General features: G+C 29.3%; 1 protein-coding gene across 2 annotated transcripts in view; it reads right to left on the bottom strand.

Moving 5' to 3' along the window:
- The window catches only part of LOC148232254 (uncharacterized), a 325,652-nt gene that overhangs the window by 289,676 nt on the left and 11,945 nt on the right, over positions 1-24,031 (bottom strand). The window lies entirely within an intron of this gene.

Below are 24,031 nucleotides of genomic sequence, written 5' to 3' on the forward strand. Positions count from 1 at the left end.
GTAGGATGGTTAAAAACTACTTTTTACTACGAAACACGACGTTTTACGACCATGTATGTAATACACAGGTGAAGTGATACGATAGAAAATCAGCTACCCAATGTTCACTTGGAAATATTTTTTATAAATTCGACTTTAGTTATATATACCTTATTTCTAATATTTTTTCTTGTCTGTTCTTTCTTTAATGAAAAACAAGTTTATGAAAATCAACGCGTGGGTCATTTAAAAAGCCTGCGTGGGTCAGTATCTTACCCACGGGTCTTACACCTGCACTACACTTTCTGGAAGTTGGCCAAGGTTGGACAAGGACGGAGAATATAGTGGGTTACTTCGGTCGAGTTCGGTTCTGCCCGCTTCAAAATCTCTCGAAAGTTGTCCGAGGCTTCCGAGAACGGGAGGTAAAGGGGGGGTAATTCAATCGACTTGGCCAGCTTCGAGCGCTTCCGAACATTGTCGGCAAACGGACCGAAGTCAAAGGAATCGAAGTCGGAGCTGCTCTTTCGAGCGCAAGCGGTGAGATAATTCCCCTTTCGCTCTCTCTCGTGTTAAGTGACTACAGTGAGAGAGAGCGGTCAAGTTATAATACCACATGCTTATCGGGGACTTTAACAGACTCTTACTGACATTTTTGAATATTTTAGGGCACCAAAATGGATTAATTATATTTTTGATAGTATATTCTTCTAACAGATATCGTTATTATACTATTTTCATATAAAATTAAATAATTAAAAAATAATTAGTGGTACTTGATTTTGTTAAAAAAAATCGTTTCGAATATCCTTATGTATTTTCCTAGATCGGTATATATGAATGTCGCACCATATCGAATTCTTATTTAGAATCGATGGCGACAAATTCTAGAATAGTCACAGATGTGGTGTTCGTATTCTGAAGTGTAATTTTTATGCCTTATGGCATTTTGCAAAAGCTGACAAAGATTTTGCGTAAATTGAATATTTACGACCGAAAAGTTGTCACTGATATTGTATTGGTGATTGCCCACACAAACTTTTATAATTATCAGTAGCGTAATTTTAATAATATGACAATTTAAAAATTGCGATTATTTGGCACATTTTTCGATCGCGCGCAAATATGTCAGCTGTACGTGACGGCAGCCGCCGTGCGGATGTCATTCACGGCCGCTATTCGTGGCAGTGTGGCCGCTACTCGGAAGTCGGCGACCTCAGCCGACTTCAGTTGAACTTCGGTTCGGACAACTTCCAGAGTGCAGTGCAAGCAATACGTTCGCCATCACTGGACTAGATGGTTCGCCATGACAATAAGCCATGCAAATAAATTATGCAAATCATTCTTAGTTTCTGTATTTAGGGTAGAGACAATTGAGTTTTGGGTTGAAATTAATTATTTTGATTGGTTTATTACGCTACATTTTGTTTCAAAGATAACTTTATATAAAAATCTGGTGAATCTACTAATCTTACTGAATAAACTTAAGATAAACAAAAAATCTCCGTTATGCCTCTAGATAATAAACACATTTCGAGTCTATTTTTGCCACAAATCACAAGTTTTGCCACTAATATTCGGACCTAGAATGGTCTTTAATTGCTTAAAATAGATTTATTAAACATACACAGTACGCTACTTGCAGTTTTAGCTTTACTGATTCTACAATTGCGAATACAAAAAAAAAGAACCAATCACAGAAAATGGTATTCCAAGCTTGACTTTAAAACGTTAATCAATAAAAATATTTTAAGAAAATTTTCGTACTAATTATTGCAAAAAAGTCGCGGTATTCAATGTGTTTACTTTGTGATAAGACTAAACTTATATATATTATTAAAAATAACATGAATTAATTTAAAGATCTCTATAATTTTATATACAGGCAAATTTATTAAATTTTTCAATAAATTTGGTAGCTAAATGGTTGCGCAATCTTTTAGTAAAAAATAAAATTTAATAATTTAGATATTCTGAATTTTCATGGCATTTGTATCAGAAATATGGGAACAAATTACCATTATTTAACAATCTTCACAGATAATTAGAGTTCAACAATTTATTCTCAAGGCCATCGCTATAAAATTTTTAGCTTGTAACGTATCTTTACATCATTAGATATATTTCATTGTATTATTTTTAATAATAATAAATATTTTTAATACAAAAAAAGCACGCTGTGTTTTCTCGCGAAAATTGCAAAAATAAAAATTGAGCTAAAAGGTAAAAAATCGAAAATCCACCCCAATAACCATCGATACAGTAAACACTCCGGGCCGTACATATTTCACGAGTTATCCCGTTGCGTTTGGCACCGTGAAATATGGACGTGTTTTCGACACCCACCCCCTGTCCGATCGGTCGGTCACAAAAGGCTCACCTTTAATAAAGGCCCCCGATCGTGACATGGGGCCTCCGCTCGGTCGGTGCGGATATCCTCCGATGCAAAGGGACTATTGTCCCGGAGGACCTGGAAAATCCGCGGGGGGTCTGTCTACTCTGCCAATGTGAAATGAATGCGTGTAAAATATACACTGTCTTGGTTTCGCCTTTCAGCGAAAAACGCCGAGTGGCATTATGGAGGATATGATTTATAGCCTAGTTTATTTTTCGACGTGAGCGTGCACGCGGGTACGTTTCCGTTATATGCGTGTATGTATATATATATATGTATATACATATACATTATTATAGTCACATGAACCACTTGCTTTGTCTAAAATTTAAAAAAGTGCCTTTGTGCTCGCAACATTTTTTTTTAATTACAAATCATTTATTTTTATATAATATCTTTTCAAACATCAGCAATTTTTCTTTACTACGTGAGAAGCGTTAGCCTAATGCGTTACAACGGTATAAATACAATAAGCAGTGCACATCAGTGACATCTATTTCATAAATTAAGAACTTGTATTACAGCTATCAATAGATGTCACTATGCTCATTGCATATGATTGAGATAATTAAGAAAAATCTAATTTGTAACGGTCAGTGAGAAGTACAATTATACAATAACTAGTTATATAATAATTACTAAATCTGATCTTCAAGACACGATTTAAATTTAAAAACACTGCGATCCATATGGGATTTGAACCTAGATATTTTAGGTATTAACCACTGACTTGTCTATCTGTATTAGACGCATGATATTTGATAACTAACAGGGTGTATTTAACAATTCTGTTTTATTGATAATTGCTCTATAATTGTAGCTTCACTCTAAAGCGTTTACCGCCATTGTGGCCCTTAGACCGATATTTAATAAAAAGAATGCGCTTACTATAAAATAAATCAAGACCATTTTTAACATATGATTGCTTGGTGTGGTGTAACACCAGTAATATTTTTTTTTATGAATTGCAAGTCATTCAAAATACAGTTGTAAAAAAATATTAAATACCCCTTTTTATACTAATCTTAAAAAATCATATTAGCCTTTAAATACTAACAATTAAAACACACTCGTTTTCACACCAAAAAAATGTATAAAAGTATTTCGCAAAACCACACTAACAACCTTAAATTTTAATATAATACTAACGCAAAATTCTAAAGCACATATTAGTTTAGAGGCAAAGACAACATATCAATGGTTTAAGATTTTCAGTGAAATGTACTCAAATTATCATTTAATTTATAGGTTTTTGCCTATAAGATTTTTTCTTAAATTATAACCACTAATGGTTTATTTTTATATTATTATAATTTTAAAGACGTCTTGTATTTAAAAGCAGATAATTTTCTTTTAAATACAAGACGTCTCCTTGCGATGGGATGTATTTATTTTGGGAACCAGTTTTCAAAACGATGAGACATAGTTAGCGTTTTGTGATTAAAATCATTCGAGAGTTGTGAATGAGGACAGACAACTTACGCCGCGTATAGGGGGTGCTTTATGTTGTTTCCGTCTGTTTATTTATATGCGAAAATTTTGCCACACGGTATGCTGGGCTGATTTAAAACGACTCCGTCTGCTAATTATGTTTTTCCACAGAGACAATGTGAAAATCTGGCCTTTCCATTTGTTCTGCCCACGCGTTGTGGACAATGCATTACGCGCGCCCACACACGTTTTATAAATACCGGATCAGTGGCGCTCAACCCAGTCGCATATTCGCCTAATTGTGACATCAATCTTGCGGGGTGGCGCCAAAATCGTTTTTATTTTTATTTTCAATCTGAAGGACATTATTATGATAAAAACTTGAATCAAAACTGAGGAAATGCAACAAATAAACACGCTGCCTTATTTGGAAAAGTTCAAGAAAAAATCAGTAATCTAATATTTCACGAAACATTCTATGCAAATAATAATTTGAATTTAGAGAAAACTGCTTAGCAAGTAGTGGTAAGTGATTGATTGACGACTTTGATTTTCTTGGATTTCAAGAGAGCTTTTAAAACAGTAAATAGATCTATAATGTTAAATAAATTAGAGATTACGGATGTAGTGAATAGTAAAAGATGAATAGTTATTCCAAAAATATAAAGCAAAATGTTGAAATAAATAAAAGAGAGAGAAACATTTTACAGTGTAACACAGGGGCGCAAATTAAGACTATTTTTGTTTATAATGATATATTGACTTTTATGATATAATAAGCGATACAGAAAAATGTAAAAACCGGCTGTTTACAGACGACACTTTAATTAATTGTTTCGTTTATAGTGCTAAAGAAGCGGTCGATAACTTAAATAATAAATATAATTTAATGTTTCACTATTATTAATTATAAAGTGATAATAATGTAAGAACAGTTATGGATAGTTAAATTATAGAAACAGTGTTAATTATAGATAAAAAAAATAAAATTTATAATATTATTGTATGAGAAAAAAAATGTATTTTATCTAAAATATGAAATATGTGAATTTTACAATATTTATAATACAGTGTTTTTAATTAAAATAATAATCTTTCCATTTTAATGTTTTTTATAACATCCATGGTCACAACAACCGAAAGCTAACCAAATAAACAATGAAAATAAAACACTTTGTAATTGCCGAAATTTCAGAAATTACTCATATTTTGAAGTGAATTTTGGCCTGCAATACGAATAATTTTTAATTAAAAGTCTAAAGTTACAGATCATGGTAATATATTTTTGAGCAAACCGATTTGTAGTTTTTTTCTTCAGCAGATATAATTAAAATTGAATGATGTACTAATTTTAAGTTTCAAATACATACTCTACTACATTTTAAATTAAAGTAAATTGTCGTGATATTAAAATTATGTGCGTATAAACCAATATCGATTATTAAAATTGTATATATAGGTTTTTCATAACTTTACTCACTATTTGATATTCAATTAGTTGAAAATAATGAATATTTTAAGACTCTAGTCACGACCATACAATAAAAAAATTTCTTTGCGACGCTGTTTAAATTCAAAAAAACTTGTTTAGCAAAGGACCACACACAGTAACCCACGTTTGAAAGAGTTTTAATTACAAAACTCATGTTAATTTACTGTGACCAAAATGATCATCCATCAACAAGGAAACAAGGCAATATTGTAAAGGATTGGGACTACAATAGCCTTGTAACGACCAGAAAAAATCATAAATAACACGCAATTGAAAGAATATTTTTTCGTTGCGAAGCGGTCATGGGTATAATAAATCACCGTTGCAGGATACGACCTTGGAAAATGCCCATCAAGCAAATGTCGCTTTCTAAAGGCGTATACCTATTTCGCTATTCTAAGAAACGAGTACATCTATTGGCTGGATGACCGTTGTAATTGGTCATCATGCTTTGTAGCCCTGAATAATTAAGCCTGAACTCCGATGAGGAGAGTTAAGTCACATGCAGTCACTTGCAGACTTCAGCAGATACAGATTCACCTCGCTTGGCAGACGCGACGTGCCTCCACTGACAGACCTGAGACTCGAACACGAACACGATCAACGCAACAAGAGGAACTGCCTCCATAAACTTCCCACGGACATCATCCCTGCGCCAGCTTCTCCACCACTGCTCGGAAAAAACTTTCGCTAAACACATTTCTAACATTTATACTACTTCACTGCATATTATTATATCAATTTTAACGTATAGTTTACTAGAAGTTATTTTGAATACATTTTTGAAAATAATAAAGCAAATTGTGTTGTAAATACATAACTGTCAAACACAAATGACGCATCCAACATGCGTGATAATTGACATACGCATTACATCTAGTATTTTTCAAATGTCAATATTTTTTATTACACCTTGTATATGACTAAAAATGAAAGTAACTTTTATTTACTAATATGTAATATCGTACTAACTTTTTATGTGATAATTACTTCTCTACTGGCCAAAATAATGTTTTTCCACAGAGAAATAATGTGGCTATATAGTTGTAAAAATATATAAATAATATGGATAGCAATGAAACATTTTATTATTTGCACACCTTTCTGATATATAAGAATCTTACTATAAATAATATTAATTTACATTTTAACCCTTGGTGCCGATATATTATACTCGAATAGAATTACTACGAAACACAGCGGGTGCTAACTATGCCGAAATTCGATAATGGGTAAAATTTTCGGCTGCAAAAGCGTTTCATTAATAGTTGGCTGTCCAAGTGGAATTGTTAGAACAACAACCTACCAACGGTCAGGTTCTATTGGTTCTGACCGCTCGAAAATTACTTGACTGGAATAAGCGAATTAGTGTTTTGTACTGGGGAAATCATCCGTAGATAATGTATGATCATTGCTAATTCTATGTATGCATATATGATACTAACAGTATACGATTAAGATAAAGCTTTGCGAAAATTTGTGATAGATACCGATGGTTGACGGTCCCACCAGACGCACAAATATGCGATTTTTATCCGGCAATTAAACACTGTGTATCTCCACGTGCTTGGAACTTTGTCAAAAATCGGAGACGGCCGACACAATCGTGACAATATGTCTTCGACAAAGAATTCGACCATCGGCGAAACACCGACGAAATTTTAGACCCCATAAACAACCATCAGAGTGTGCGGAAAAACTTTCAAGGTCCTCAATGATTATATGTGGGACGCAATCTATTATAAAAGCGGACGCTATTTTTGAATGACAGTCAAATAAGATGTTGCGAAAGCAAATTTATATGTAGGTATTCTGATAAACAACTTCTCAGATGTTTTTTTAAATATATATAACGAATCAATGAAACATTATATGATAATGCTGTATCATAAACTTGATACATTCACTTCCTACACACACACAAGTAAGTTAACTTTCTCTTCTGTCAGTATATCTTCGATTATTTCAGAAGGCCTGATTATATGCGCCTTCCTGAATTGTGTTATATCTATCCGAAGATTTATAGCTACAATTTATCGTTATACGACATCAGAATATTGAATATTTAAGAATGTTAAAATAATTCGCTTTAAATTCTCATAACATAAATGATTCGATATCGAGTGAACATGTATTTATTGAAAATATGCTTAATATCATTGAATTTTAACGAACGAGTAAAACGATTTTTATTTGTAAAATGAGAATCTGGTGCTAAAATTTATCGCTAACTTTATTTTTAACACAACGACGTTTTGAACTGGTACAGAGTAGCAAAAGTAACGTTGATGATAAATAAACGAGTCTGTTAAAATTGCAAAAAACTTGTCTTTATAGAACTTTAATAAACAATGCCCAAAAGTGCCTAAAACCGTTATTTATTAAACTTATACTGCGATATTGCTTTGTCAAAAACTCAATAAGCTAACGTTCATGGTTACTATGAAAAAAAAATTAAGTTTGATTTATTTGTATACATCAATCGTATAATATAATGTTTCAGTTATATATTCTAGATTTTGTATCTTGAAAATCTGTTTTATGAGAGACAAAGGTTTTTTGTTTGATGTTTTTTATTTACCCTTCAACCATGAACCGTATGCGGCGCTTCAAATGATCATGAAACAAATCGTTATTAACGATTATATAATTCAGGATCGAAGCGTCTCGACCCAGAAACTCTGGTTAGCGTGTAGCGATTCGTTCTTTCATTCTTAATCTAGGCATCTATCACTGTCTTGCCAAGAGGCGTTGGGAAAATAATCGAAAGCCTTCCCAGAGTGAAAAAATGATTGATTGTTGTAGCAGAGTGACGAATGGCCATAGTAGCTGGTGGTGGATAAACCGAAAAAAATATTACATCCACCTTCAGATATTTAACAAGCACACTTTTTAATCTTTTAGTGCTATATATACTTTATATATTATACGCATGTATGTGGGCGAACATTGTACTAAAAATAATCTCTACAATATTTAATTGTATAATTATTGTTTATTTAATTACCATCATGACGTTTTGAGGTAACCTGTTTCAATTGGTAATAAAAAAATATTGGTATTAATTGATTTTAGAGTTATTGAAAAATTATTTATATTTATTTAGCTCTCTATTAGTCGTAAAGCTGCTTTATATTATTGATTCAGAGAGCAATTATAAAGCAAAATTATTTGTTGAAGTAGTATTACACCAACGTTCTGATAAAATATTTCTGCTATAGACTACATAAATCCGACTAATTGAACTGAACCTCTCTACTTCACAGTGTATATGCAACGTCATTATATTAATTAGTATGTATGGAATAATATAATTTTGCTGAATAAGAGGCTTAAAACATCTGGGAATACTTGCTAAATATTATATTATTGTATATTATACACAAAACTGCATTAATGAAAAATACAATTTTCAGATATAGAAATTTGTGGGAAAATTACAATAGCAACAATTATAAATAAAACGTATTTACTCGTTTTTAATTAAATTCATATTTTAATTGTCCTCTGGCAATATTGTGCTTGAATTTTTTACTAAAAATATTTAAACACTAAATGTATATGTATATTTAAGATTTAATTTTCACCATAATTTGGGTTTTAATGAGATTTTTTTATAGTTCAAAATTTATTTTTAAAGATATGTTTTTATAATCTACAGATTCAGATATTAGTTATAGCAAATAAAAAAGTGAAACTCACAGCTTCAAACTTAAAACATCGACAATATTATTCACAGAAAAATGATCTTATCGCGTTTCTTCTGCTACTGTATTAACAAGTTAAAAAAAATACTTTTCTAAGCTACAGCGATTAATTAAATCAAATATAATGTGATGTAATCAAAGTCTAGTTATGCAATCATGAATATTATGTATTAAATCATTAGTACTTATATTTTTAATATATATTTCGTACTTAACCTTGGTTTCCAAAGTCTTAACCAAAGGGCACATTGACCATTCACAGGTTTAGTAATTCATTGTTAGAAACCAAGATTTATTTTCCACACTTCTATCATGACGTTAAAGGATACATTATTAAAACATTTCTATATTAACGGTTAGGGCAGAAGTACTCCAAAGTATATTTTATTTACCTTAAGTGATAATACAAAATTTCCTATATTATATTTTTATGTTCCTAATAAATAACATAATCACAAAAAGTGGATTTATTTGGATATATATAATAAAAATATTATGAATATATAAATAAAATCGTGCTATGGATCAATTTGTAAATATATCTTTAATTAGTGAGAACAACACTTCGCTTATATTATTTAAGATAAAAGAAACAGAATATCAGAAGCTAGCAATATTTTTTTGTGGCACTACTAACAGTCTTAAAAACGCTTTTAAGTGTATCTAAAATTAGCGGTACATTAAATTTTCTCTTTCTGCTCCTTCGGTGAATACTGACATTCTGGCCCATTGGACAAATTAGAGGTGTGATATTAAAAGGTAAGAAAACAATCCATAAGAAGTGGAACCTACATTTCAAAGCATTTTATAAATAAGTATTGCCTTTACTGTGGGTACAATTACTTTAAATTCTCTGTTTAAAGTACACTTAAATCTCAAAGAATAATTTAATTTTTACTCGAGTTATCAATACCATCGCGAATCAGTGTTGCCACATGTGAAAAAAATCCTGAATCGCGAGAAATTGCCGAATTTTTTATCACTTTACCTCAGTGAATAAGTTGATTTAAATCACATATGTTTGTAATTAACATTAAGGGATTCAATGAAAAATTAATTAAAATTAATTAAAAATTATTGTTATTTTTGTGTGCAGTGTTTTATTTTTAATTGTTTTGATTTATAATTATATATATTATCAGAATTGACTTTTTATATTTTTTTTAATTATTATTCTAGAAATGTCATTCAATTCTGAAAAGTAAACAGAATGCTATGTGAGAATAAAGAGATAGTTTCTCTGAAAATGTACGCTACATTATCACTTATTTTAAACTAAGAGACCCAAATATAGCAATTAAAAGCAATTAAATTACTTAAAATATGAATATCGGGAAAAAGGATAACAACGCCTGTGATACAAATAAAAATATTTTTAATGTTTTATTATATGTATTAAGTGAGATAACAAACACAAATAATAAAAAATGTTACGTGCATAAAATAAATTTACTATATGGCAACACTGAGCAGAAAATAAAACACGACTAATCATTGGGTAAATGTTATAAGTAGATATGTTTAATAATTTTTGATGACTAATTGTAATATTTCGCATAAAATATTTTTTCAGAAAATATGTCGCAACGGTGGCTAATTTTAATATAATCATTAGTAGCATAGAAAGGGTTAACTCATACCTATTAATATTTATTCAATAAATTATATTACGATGTTAAAAAATACATTTGTCATGAGGACCGGAAGCATTGTTTTTCCAAGGCCCGGGTTTGCTCTTTGCAGCCCTGGCGTATTTGATTTGGTGGCTCGCAGTTGCAATCCAGTCATTGTTTCGCTACCAATTCGATAAAACTGGATTATTTTATATTACTTAAACCCAAAATTAAAAATTGGACATGAAAAACTATATATATATAATTGTTTATGACTGAGTTTATTGATCATAAACTTGCTCTTCTCTAATAAAATTATCAATTTGTAATGTTTTAATAGTTAATAGAGCCTCTAGTCGTTTAATTTGCACCACCTACCGTTAATAATAGACGACCGATTAGCGTCTAGTTAAAATCTAGCCACCTCAGCAAAATCATCTCTACATCCATTCACCGGCAAAGTGATTTAACGATCATCCGAGGGGAAATTACCTCACGCGAGCCATTATTTCGGCCGCCCCTGAGCGCTGCGAAACTGGAAAATGTACGGCCCGTCTAAATTATTCAGCCCGGACGGCCATTTAGTTGACACCGCTTGTATGACATTGTTTCCGACAATTTTAATTCCGCCACTCTGCAAACAGAGGCCCTTGTTCAAAAATGAATAATTGTCCGTTTTCAGCGCGCTGGCGCCTCATTGCATACGTAATGAAAAGGAGCGCTCTCGTCTTTTCGAATTGCGCGATTTTTCTTTTTGGCTGACACAGCCGATTTGACGCTAGAGCTTTCAACTCCATGGTATATAGAATTAATATAATCTTGGGTAGATCGGTGATTGCGGACGAGGAGGAAATTCAATCTGATCTGAATATTAACAATTTCAAGAAATTCAAAATTTCATGACGAAAATAACTATTAGATCTAGGTTAAATTTTGAATGTTCAATAAAATAAAAATTTTACTAAAAATACCTAGTTGCTATTTTTTTTCTAAAACTAGCTAGCTTAGTATTTGTTTATTTCCTTATAAATATTTTCGTTTAATATCGACTTAGAAAGAATAATGAATTAAACATTGCTAAATAATGCTTTTAGCGGACCAAACAAGGTTTAGTTACTCATTGTCATAATAAAAACCATACAATTACAACACAAATCTAATGTATGAAACCGGAAGTTGTAAAGGACTAGTTAATCATAATATTTTTTGCATAATAATGCAAGAGCTTCCCAGATATAATTATATGTTATCCATATATTCTCGACTTTTCTTCAGCCGATTATCACATTTTCTTGTTGCTCGCGAAATAGGTAATTTCACTTACACAAGTATAAGTTGATTGAGTTTTACTCTAAAAGACCAACGTTCTATAGGAACGGGATTTACAAACTCATTAAGAAATGGTCGTTGCTTATTTAGATACCCTTTTTTAATTTTTAACGTACAGCACCGCATTTACATTTTATGCTACCTGAATAGTAAATTTAAAAATGTGAATCTATATTAGGGATTCTGTGTCGAGACAACCCGGGAATTTATTCCCGATAATTCAAAGATTTTTTGCTGTCTCGAGTCCCGGGAATTTAAAAATTAATAACCCGAGACTCGAGACTTTCCGAAGTGCAATTTTACAAAAATATGTAAAGAGCGAATTTGATGTCAAGCTTAATTTATGTCTCGATATGAAGACAAGGTGGAATTCCTTATTACCCATGATCTCGAGATTTTGAAAGTTACGAAATTGCATTCGAAAATCATTAATTGATCTTGGCATCGGCCAAATTTGGAATGAATCGAACATTCACGTATTGGAAAATATTTGTGAAGTACTCACTCCTATAAAACTGGCAGTTGAAGCTTTAAGTCGTCGAGATGCCACTTTATTAACTTCCTAAATTATTGTTAATTTCCTTTTAAAAAAAATATTTGAAATCAACACAACTCTGTCGCACGAACCACCAAAATATTTCAACGACTAGAAATAAAAAATCAACTTTAAAAAGAAGTTTCAGATTCAACTATCAAGCGAACTCCGAATCTAGAGCTTTTATTCAAATCATTGCTTACAATTAAGCCAACATCTACAGAAAGCGAGAATTTTTTCTACATCTGGAATATTTGCCACAAAAACCAGGAACAGGCTATGTGATTCATCATTAAACGCCTTGGTGTTTTTAAAAACATATTTTTCCTTACAAAAGTAAAGGTTTTAACTTAATATTGATATAAATATTTCGATTAAAAAAATTGTAATAAATTAAATTTAAATAAATATCGAATAAAGTGTTTTTAAATTGTTTCAATAATTTTTCACGTATCGTACCTATAACACAAATAATATAAGTTAATAATAATAAATTAATTAAAGGTAATAATAATAAGTTAGTTAAAATTAATAATAATTAGTTAATTTTTTAACATAATTTTTTTTCATGATTATACGAAAAATAATCATAGTCTCGAGTCCCGGGAATTCCCGGGACTTTCAAAATTTGGGTCTCGAGTCCCGAGAATCGAAAAAACCCGAGACTTCAGAATCCCTAATCTATATCTATGTTGAATCTATATCCACCTTCAGGATTAAATCTTTAATTTTATTTTTTTATTAGTGACATTGACATCACCAACTTACAGACTGATTTCTGTAGGGTTTCTCACTACATATTTGTATGAATTGATTGTATTTACCCCGTTATAATATAATACATTGAGCTGACGCCTATTATATTACAACAAAATATTTTTAATAAATAAAAAATACACAATCAACAATTTTAAAATATATAACATATCAATAATACAAAATGTATTGATTAAACAATTTTTGAAAGCACATTGAATCTTGCTATTATATTGGATTATCTACTTCTACAGCAATATGATTTTGCTTACATTCAGTAGAAAACCTTCTTAGAAACAAAATATCAATAGTACTTTTTCTGCTTCGTTTACCAATGTTTAAATAAGTGCCCACTATAAAGGCCCATCATCAATCACATAAGATCGAAAAAATTTAGTAAAAAATCTTTCTCGGAACACGTACCTAGCGACATGCCAAAATGGTGCAGTGACCCGTGAAAGTAAATAGCATACGCCTTCACTCTCAAATCATAATTAAAATATACTTTTATAGGATTAATAATAAATCAAGTACGTGCCGAATATTGAAATACAATTAATCGACTTGATATACTGTCATTATTAATTTTGTATATAATGTATATTCCTTAACAGCTTATTGCTTGTGCACCTTGCACATTTAAATAACACATTATAACCACAATATATAAATATATTTTTCTTATATGATTATTTAAAATTTACGTCTGAACAGAAAGCTCTCAACTCGCTGAGTAAAATATGAATAATATATAGATGTCTCTGCAGATACTTCACATATCGGATTGCTCTCTAAAAGCGTATTCGTAACAGTGTAGCATATCACAACGCACGAGCGTGTTACGAAGTAAAAAACTAAAGTTTATATATTGGTATAATTACCAAAAAAATATTTCATAATACACATATTCGAAATTATCGTTGTATCTTTACGATTAGTAAGTAATATGTTGTGATACTGGAATACCATTTAATGTGTCATTGTGGTAATTATTATTTTGCCACTTAACCGTTTGTATGCCATAACCCCGTACGAAGCTCTGACCGTATTTCCACGAGCTTCCTACAAAGTTGAAATGATATTTCAAGACTATAGGTATATATAACTATATATGTAGAAACGTTTAAAATTATTACCACTAAATGGTATTCATAAAATAGCAAAAAATAAATGTTAACTTTTCCCAAGCAACTTGTGCCTTTTAATAACAATGACACGTAAAGGGTTAACAACAGGGCCTAATTAAAAATGTAGTCGATGTGGAAGTTAAAATTTAATGTTAAACGTTATAAGATAAACAAATGTCAATCTTGTAGATATGAATATTGAATTTAAATAGTTTTAAACTGGCATATAAACAGTCAAAATTTCGACTACTATGTTCATGTCATTTATAAGATTTTATACTTGTGACACTCCAAAGCATGTTACGTTCTCTATTAAGTATTACGAATAGCATTAAATTATTTCAGCTGAGTTTAATATCATATTAGATACAATTTAAAATCCTGACGATTAAATTAGTTAAGCATATTTGAACGAATTAAAAATTATATAAAATGTTGAAGCTATTTTAACTCTAAATAATTTACTTATATTTATTGACTTTACAATTATGAATCTAGGCAAAAGCTTGATGTTTTACTTCAGTTAATATTTTCAGACATTAGAACGCATTTTGCTACACAAACAGTTTTGAGAGTTTCATTAAGTCCCATCGCAGTCGCTGATGTATATAAATCAAAACTTTCTTATGGGGCTCGAGATAACGCCAAAACTTTTCCAATCAATAATCGATATTCGCGAATTATGGCTAATACAAATTTAATTATTATTAATAGTTTTCAAAATTAGACGGAACGGATCGCGAAAACTTTTTGACAGTTTCGCCGCACGAAACGGGGGAAAAATTGGGTTAAGGCAAAGAGTTTGTTTAACTTTTTAATTTGACGTGTAATCTCTTTGAGATTAAATTATATTATATATATAATATGATTTATGATAGAAAATATTATATCTGTCACATTTTTTAATGCTCTCTTTTGGAATGTAACAAACTTTTTTTAGCTGTTAAATGATAAAGTTTCGCGTGTTAATGAAGGTATTGCAAACAATTTGTTGACAAATTTAATAAACAAAACATTACAACGACATGCTTCAAAAGTTATTTGGCGCCGTTCCACGCCTCTATAGATAACTTTGTCCATTATAGCCATCTTTAAACGATTATTAGGTCTAAACTCACATAACGAAGACAAACGGCCCTCGTTTCATAATTGCAATGCGATAAAATACACTCAATAAATTAACCGAGTAAACCCAAACACTCGGACTAATTCATCGCTTGTACTACGTGACTCTAATGGAGAAAATCAATTGCTAAAATAATGGGTCAGCCCATAAGTTATCAAAGTCATTATTAATAATTATCGTAAATGGTGATAAAATATCGATTTTATATAAACTGATAATTTAATAACTTCAAAGGAAATAATCATTATATAATAAACTCTCAAAACAATGGCGGTCTTCTAAAGAATGTTTCGATTATTTCAACAGCATTTTGCTGAGTACATAAAAAGCGAGCTTCGTTAGCAAGCCTTTTGAAATAACGTTCTTCTGCTACAATTTATGAAAGCAGAAAAGCCAAAGAAATTGTAGACGACAAGAGGGGAAAAAAGCAAATGCATAACGTCGGATTAGAGTTGAACGTTACATTGCCTCTCGCGAACGATACTAGTTAATAACTTATATTTATAATAACAGGACATTCGTGAAAGTATCGTATAAGAGCTTTAGACTCTAAGAAGCTTTATACAAGTGACTCTCGAGAGTATTGATCGAGCGATTGGGAGGCTTATGTAATGTTATATTTATTTATAACATCAATTAGTAATAATATAGATTTTATAGTATTTATTTATAACATCAATTAGTAATAATATAGATTTTATAGTATCAATTAGTAATAATATAGATTTTATAGTATTTATTTATAACATCAATTAGTAATAATATAGATTTTATAGTATCAATTGTATATATTTATATAGAAAAACATAATGAACTTAAGTTTAAAAAAACAAAAAAAATTGATATAATTAAAAAAATTAATTTTAATAAATTAAGATTAGAATTACAAAAATGTGACTGGAATGTAGATAATATGGATGTTAATAGGATATGGAACAAAATTTATAAGAATATAGTAGATTGTAAAACAAAAAGTCAATATAATTTTAAAAAGGAATATCGTTACAACCCAAAACCGTGGTTTAATGATGATGTTAAAAATGCTATAAAGAAAAGAGATGAGTCATACAAAATTTTTCAAATATTAAAAACAGAACAAATAGAATATAAAGTCTTTAATGAAAAATGGAAAACATACACACAATGTAGAAATATGGCAGTCAAAGTATTAAGAATGGCTAAAAAGAAATGGTATGAAAAATTGATAGATGAAATACAAAATGATCCAAATAAGATGTGGAAATCAATAAAACAATTAATTAATCCAACTCAGAAAAACGACATAATAAAAATGGAAATTAATGGAAATATATATCAAGATCCTTATATAATGGCAGAAAAGATGAATACATATTACATTGAGAGCATAGAAGAAATTGTAAATTCAATACCAAGGATTAGTAATTTAGTACAATATAATAATAAAACATTAATTGTAAAATTTAGTAAATTTAAATCAGTATCATTAGATGAAATTCATAACATAATATGTAAATTTAAAAAAGGAACTAGTACTGATGAACTAGATATAAATATAATTAAAGAAACATGGGAAATAATAGGAACTAAATTAAATTATTTAATAAATAAAGCACTCTCATTAGGAGAAATGCCTGAAAATTTAAAGATTGCTACTATTGTACCTATACCTAAAATAAAAAATAGTAAAAAAGTTGAAGAAATGAGACCAATCAACATGCTACCGTGTATAGAAAAAATAATAGAAGAAGTAGTAATCAAACAATTAAAGGAATTTATTACTTCTCAAAACATAATATGTGAACAACAATCGGGATTCAGAGAAAAGCATTCCACTGAAACTGCATTACAAGTAGTGATAAATGATTGGCTGTTGGCTAAGGATACAAACAAAATCATTGGAGCAGTTTTCTTGGATTTCAAGAGAGCCTTCGAAACAATAGACAGAGAAATAATGTTGAAGAAATTGGAGAGTATAGGTATAAGTGATATAGTTTTGAGATGGTTTAATAATTACTTATATAAAAGAAAACAAAAAGTTAAGATAAATAATGTATGTTCTGAAGAGAGGTTAGTGTATTATGGAGTACCACGAGGGTCTAAATTGGGACCATTGTTGTTTGTTTTATATATAAATGATATAGTTAATAACGTAAGAAAATGTAAAGTTCATCTATTTGCGGATGACACATTGATCTATTGCATGGGTGATAACATTGAAGAAGTTGTGAGTAATTTGAATGATGAATTAGGTGTGTTAGAGATATGGTTAAAGAATAATGTACTTAAATTAAATGAGAATAAAACTAAATGTATGTTTATTAATTATAAAAATGTGTTAGATGATAGTACCAAAATAGTAATAAATAACTCTAATATAGAAATAGTGGACAATATAAAATATTTAGGAGTAATTGTTGATACAAAATTAAACTTTAAAGAACATTGTAATTACATATTAAAAAAATTAGTAGAAAAATAGGTTTATTATCTAGATTAAGAAATATATTAAGTATAAATACAAAAAAATTAATTTACAATAGTATAATATTGCCCCATTTTAATTATTGTGCAACACTTTTAAATATGTTGAATAAATTAGATAAACAAATGTTGCAAAAATTACAAAATAGGGCAATGAGAGTAATCTTAAATAAAAATAGATTAACTAATTGTAAAAGTATGATTGATAGATTAGAATGGTTGAATGTTCAAGAAATATTGAGTATGAATGTTTTAATATTTATATATAAGTTAGAAAATAATATGTTACCACACTATTTTAATAAGTATTTAATAAGAAATAAAGATGTACATAAATATAATACTAGAAATAGAGAAAATTTAAAAATAATTAAGTATAAGAAAACGAGTACGGCTAGGGGAATTATGTACGGAGGTTTTAATTTATATAATAGTCTTCCAAGAGAAATCCGAAACAGCAAAAATATAACGGGTTTTATAAATGGAATAAAAAAACACCTTCGTACATATAGAAATAAAATATTATAATATTAAGTCTTTATTATTGTATATTTTTTCTTTCTGTTATGTATTTTTTATATATTTTTATATATGTTTACTAAACTTGTTAGATGTAAAGATTAGCTATTAAGCTAAATAAATTAATAAAATAAAATAAAATAATAATTAGTAAATATGTATTAACTAGTATAGTATCAATTGAAAAATTAACAGAAATTACTTTTAAATATGTTTAAAACACATTTGTTGTATTGTATAAAATCATACGGTAAGTTATTATGTATTTCGATTTACCTGACACTGTTTTACTTTGTCCAGAAAAAATATTTGTTAAATATTGACGTTTAATTTCAACTTTTTTCATCAGCCGTAGACGTTTTGCCTTTTTTGATCCACTCCATAAACTCAATATCAACTCGTATACACATACCCACATACATACATACATATTTTAATTCAAAGTCGCCTTCTAAGCCATTAATGCCTCACTTCGGGAGGTGAGTGACGAACAATAAACTTTTAGCAAAATTTTCTTTGCACGAAAACACGCGAAACCCCCACAGGGATGTGAAAGTTTTCGCATTAACCCCCGCCCTTAACACCCCATACCTAAACCCGCCATCTTGCCCACCTGACATTTAATAATTCCACGTCTGTCAACCGCGTGATGTGCACGTGCGCCCATTGATATCTTCAACCCTAAACCATATTTTCTCCCAAAGCATGGATGATCCAGCCATTACTAACATCAAAAACAATTTTAATACAGTAAATAGACTTTATATACTTTTATATAATATTTTCTTAATCAAGAACAAAACTTCTTCCTGCTTTCAATTTACTTTTTGCCACAATTTTACTGTTTATAACCTCATTTCTAAGAGTGAAGTGGAAACATACATATAATATGTGACTAATGCAATTTTATTTTTAACGATTTGCTTTTTTTGCAAGCGGTTTTAATTCTCAGTTTACTTTTATTTCACAATTGAATTGACTTAAAATATAATTGCCTCTCTCCTAAATTATAGATTGCTTTGTCACAAGCATACGAACTATACTGGAAAATGAACAGCCTGCTCCGATCCAAGTTTAAAACTGAAATTTGACTATTTTAATTAGTTTCAATTTTAAACAAGCTAAAAACAAGTCCAAGTAGAATTACAATTGATGTTACACGTTTGATTGTATATTTGAAGCGAACTGGCCGAAAATCTCATTTCCGCCCTATCTTTGAGTGACGAAGATCAAAGCCAATCTGCGTGCTTTTTTAACGTTTAACGTTATGCTTGGCTTCTATTTACTATAACGCTACTGTCTATATATATAATATATGAACGTATGTGTGTGTATTTTTATATAAAATGCGTACCTTTTTGACAGAATGACAGTCAGGTATGTGATGTAAAGGGAATTACAAAATATCCCGAAAAAGATATGCTGAATTACGTAGTAATAATATTATAATATTAAATATATGCAAACCATTTTTTATCATACAAAATGTTATTGGTTTATTTTAAAGATAATTGTAAAGATGTGTCTAATAATCAGAGTCTAACATATTGTTGTATTAATTTAAATAATATGCAGAACTAAAGAGGAATCTATAAACCTAATTTTCTAAAATCTAACAATTTTTAAATTTTCTTGTGTAGGATAGGATACTTTAAAGTCAGGCAAGTTTTAATATTTACAATAAAAATCAAACTATTTTGATTTAGTTAATCTAATAAATGTTGTTGTATTTTAAAACATATAGGTTACTATCATATTAAGACATTTCTTAATCCGAACTTAGAGTAAAAATAAGTGTAAAACTCAAATACATCAAAACCTAACTAAAAAAATAATTATGACGTGTCTGATATTAATTATAAATTTTGACTTTCTCAGGCTACTATTTTTTCGATACTGATGTGCCCTTTGAGTAGTGAGTTAATTTATATAAATTGTATTTTTCCATAATTTTTATTTATTATTATTTTATATTGCATTTATAGTAAAATATAAAAAAATATTAGTGATTGCTTTGATTTATTTCACTACTTTTTTCTATTACTACGTTTTAATAATTTATTTTACATATTTATTATATATTATTCGGCTATAGTGATTTTATTCAAATCAATACAGAAACTCTCAATATTTTTTATAAAATCAATATAAAATATATAATATTAAATTTCGTACTTTTTAATTTATTTGTATTATTTTATAATAAAATCACTAACACTAATTAAAATAAAAAATATGTAAAATTATTTGTTTATTTTTAAATATATAACTATCTGGGGTATGATTGACGGCCGTACATGTACGGCGATACTCATTAAAGAGTTAAACAAACTACAGTTTTTTAATCCAAATATGGATAGGACCTCAAATGTAAATAACATAGGAAAGCTAAAGCGAAAATCAAAATTTAATTAGTAATTTATTAAAGAAGCTTAAACTGCGCAACATATAAAAAATGTTTGCATTTTACTATTAAACTCTAATTTTACTTAACATACAAGCTAAGTTTTCGTATAAATGTATTTTACATAAATATTTTATATCTAAACTATATGTATTTAAAAGACAACAAATCAAATGGTTAAAATTTAAATTAACTATGGATCAGAATAAAAATTAAAAAGAGTCTGTTCATGATTATATTATTCAGGATCAGAATAAATTTAAAAAGATTAAAAAAAATAGCATATGATTAGAATAAAAATACGATCATGTGAAATTATTAAAATATATATTTAAACGGTCAATAGATTATTTATTTTAAAAATAATTTATAAACTATCTCGCTTGCACCAAAACGAGCGGCAGTGAGCAAGCGTTGGTCAAATTTAACACCCTATGAATAACATTCAACGAATCTATTTAATTGTATGTGGGAGCGAATGTATTTAGAGCGACGAACGAAGCGGGAATAACGATAGAGCGGCGACGGAGAGCACGCTTGACATACATGTTGCAAGCCCAACCAAACAAGTTGGCCCTAAAACACCTTCACAATGCCCATGTATTATTATGCTAACCATTTGGCAACATAAAACTGACTTTGAAATTAAAATATCAGAGATCATATATAATAAATACTAGCTATTCTTTATAAATATTGAGCAATGGACTGTAATAAATAGTGACTGAAAAAAATGATTTGTACCATCTGTCAAAATAAATATTACTATTTAATATAAATTCTGACCAGTACATCTTAAATTCTAACCATTTAATTTACATTTGGGCCTTTTTATATAAATCCTGACCTCTTAGATTTAATACAATATGATGTACTTAAAATATGCAATGCTATATTAAAAACAACTCATATTTATATTTGCCAATTTAGTTATGGCAGGAAAATAGTATAACATCAATAAGTCAATGTGATAATGAGTTTAATAATGACATAATTTAACATATCTATAATATAAAACAGTCAGTCTGCTTGTTCATCTGTCACAAGAACTCCTCCCAAACTGTGAACAATAGCGACGTGACCTTTGCATATTCTGCCTACCATTACTAGGTCATTTTTGATATTTAATAATAGGAGCCAATGAAACCACTGAAGAAACTGAACAGCGACGAGCCAATTATGTGCTACTGCAATACGTGAAAACAAGAGGCTAAACTATTGTGTAGTGATATTATGATACATTTCCAATCTAAAGCCGTGTATTAAAGTTAGTATTATAGTTATATAATATCAAGAACCTAACGTTAGTTTTTCATTATGAAATAGCCATAAATATATCGATTTTATGACTTGAATTGATAGGGAACAAATTTATTTTTTAATAATTCACTATTATATATTAAATTCGAAAATCTCTGACAAGTCATCGAAAGAACATACAACCAATTAAAAATATGTATTGCTGATGCACTTGACTCATGTGGTTTATATATATTGTAGAAAAGAATTAAAAATTAGTGACAAAGCTAAGGAGGAGCAACTCCTGCTTGGATTTCGAACATTACTTGGAAGACTCACAGGTGACCAACAGTAATGGCCTGGATGCAGATCATTAAACTTCACAGATGGTTTATTTCTTATGTTTTTAGATAACTTATATTTGTATCTAAAAGGTAAGTCGTACAAATTGTTTTTGATAAGATCAGTGAAATGGGTGTTAATCCATTTCTTATTTTTTATATTTATATAAGAGTTTGCATGTAGCAAAAATATTTCACTGTTATAAATTTTTACTCTACAAACGGAGCTGATTGAAGTTAGTCCTAGGGCGAGCATTAATGACAATTCTCAAGTACTTATTTTTTAAAATTGACTATCGAATAGAGTTTGCTTTTGCAATTTTTTGAAATATTAAAGCTATAGCTTAGATGACCATAAGTCATTTTTGCTTGATTGTTGTCATTTTTTTATAAAAATTCAGACGGGAATAAATGAACGAGTTCATTCAAGAGATCACCTCTACCTTTTATATACATCTGGTTTTTTATTTAAATCGATTATTTAATTCACAGTCTATATGTTTGAGTAGCACTGATTACAATATATTACATTTTTAAGAACAGTTTAGTGCTGACTTTGACTTATATTTTTAGTGAAATTTATAAAACTTACGGACATCAGAATATCAAAATATACAAAATTTTGCTCTATACCCTTGTTTCCAATTTCCAATGTAACTTTTAAGTTAAATTTAGCTAACTTTATGGTACTTTTGCCTTGTCCATTGATATGGAAATGTTTGAACAATGTATCCCTTGACGTCGTGATGAAAATGTGAAAAATAAATCTTGGCACGAAACATTGAACGACTAAACCTGCTCGAGGTTACTGTCCCTTTTGGTTGACACGACCTTAACTTTACATATGAAAAGTTAGCCAAGGTTTAGTAAGAGTACCAATGTAACGATCGAATATTCAAATATAGATTTGGTATCATTAAAATGTCTGTCTAACAAATATTTCTATGACATTAACTATTTGATCACCTCAAAATAAATAACATTTAATAAAAAATATTAAATAATTATTTCTAGTTTGTTACTTGAAACTACATACAATTATATCATTTATTTATACTTTTTTGTATATTAAAAAAATACCCTAAAAGTAAGTCTACCATGAAACGTGTCATCAAAGAGAATCGAACATTGTATTCATCATTTACATTTAGCTATTGGACTCGTCGCTTCCGAATAGTTTTCTATGAATAAAATATAGATCTTTTGTTACGTCACTTATATGTAGATCACATTGTCAAGAAGAGAGGCAAAGGCGTGTCTCTCTTGTATATAGAGAAACAAACGACACACGCTCGCCTTACATTCATAGACTAAAATAAATCATTCCATGCTACATTTCGCGCGATGACCGATGTTTTTACAGCAGACAGATGGAAATTTGACCGAAAATTCTCCAGCGGTCCAATATCGAAGATAATATTTTCACAACAGAATATATGTATTTATACATATACGTATATGTATAATGTGTTACTGAATCTATGCTTAGAAAAAAGTGTGAATTTCTCATTTTTAATATCGTAATAAAAATTGTGTTATGTCTATGAATTTATATAATAATAGCATTCCTGCTTTATG

This window comes from Plectrocnemia conspersa, unplaced genomic scaffold, assembly GCF_051122295.1.
Source record: "Plectrocnemia conspersa isolate PC_06_02 unplaced genomic scaffold, ASM5112229v1 ptg000009l, whole genome shotgun sequence".
Taxonomy (NCBI): Eukaryota; Metazoa; Arthropoda; class Insecta; order Trichoptera; family Polycentropodidae; genus Plectrocnemia; species Plectrocnemia conspersa.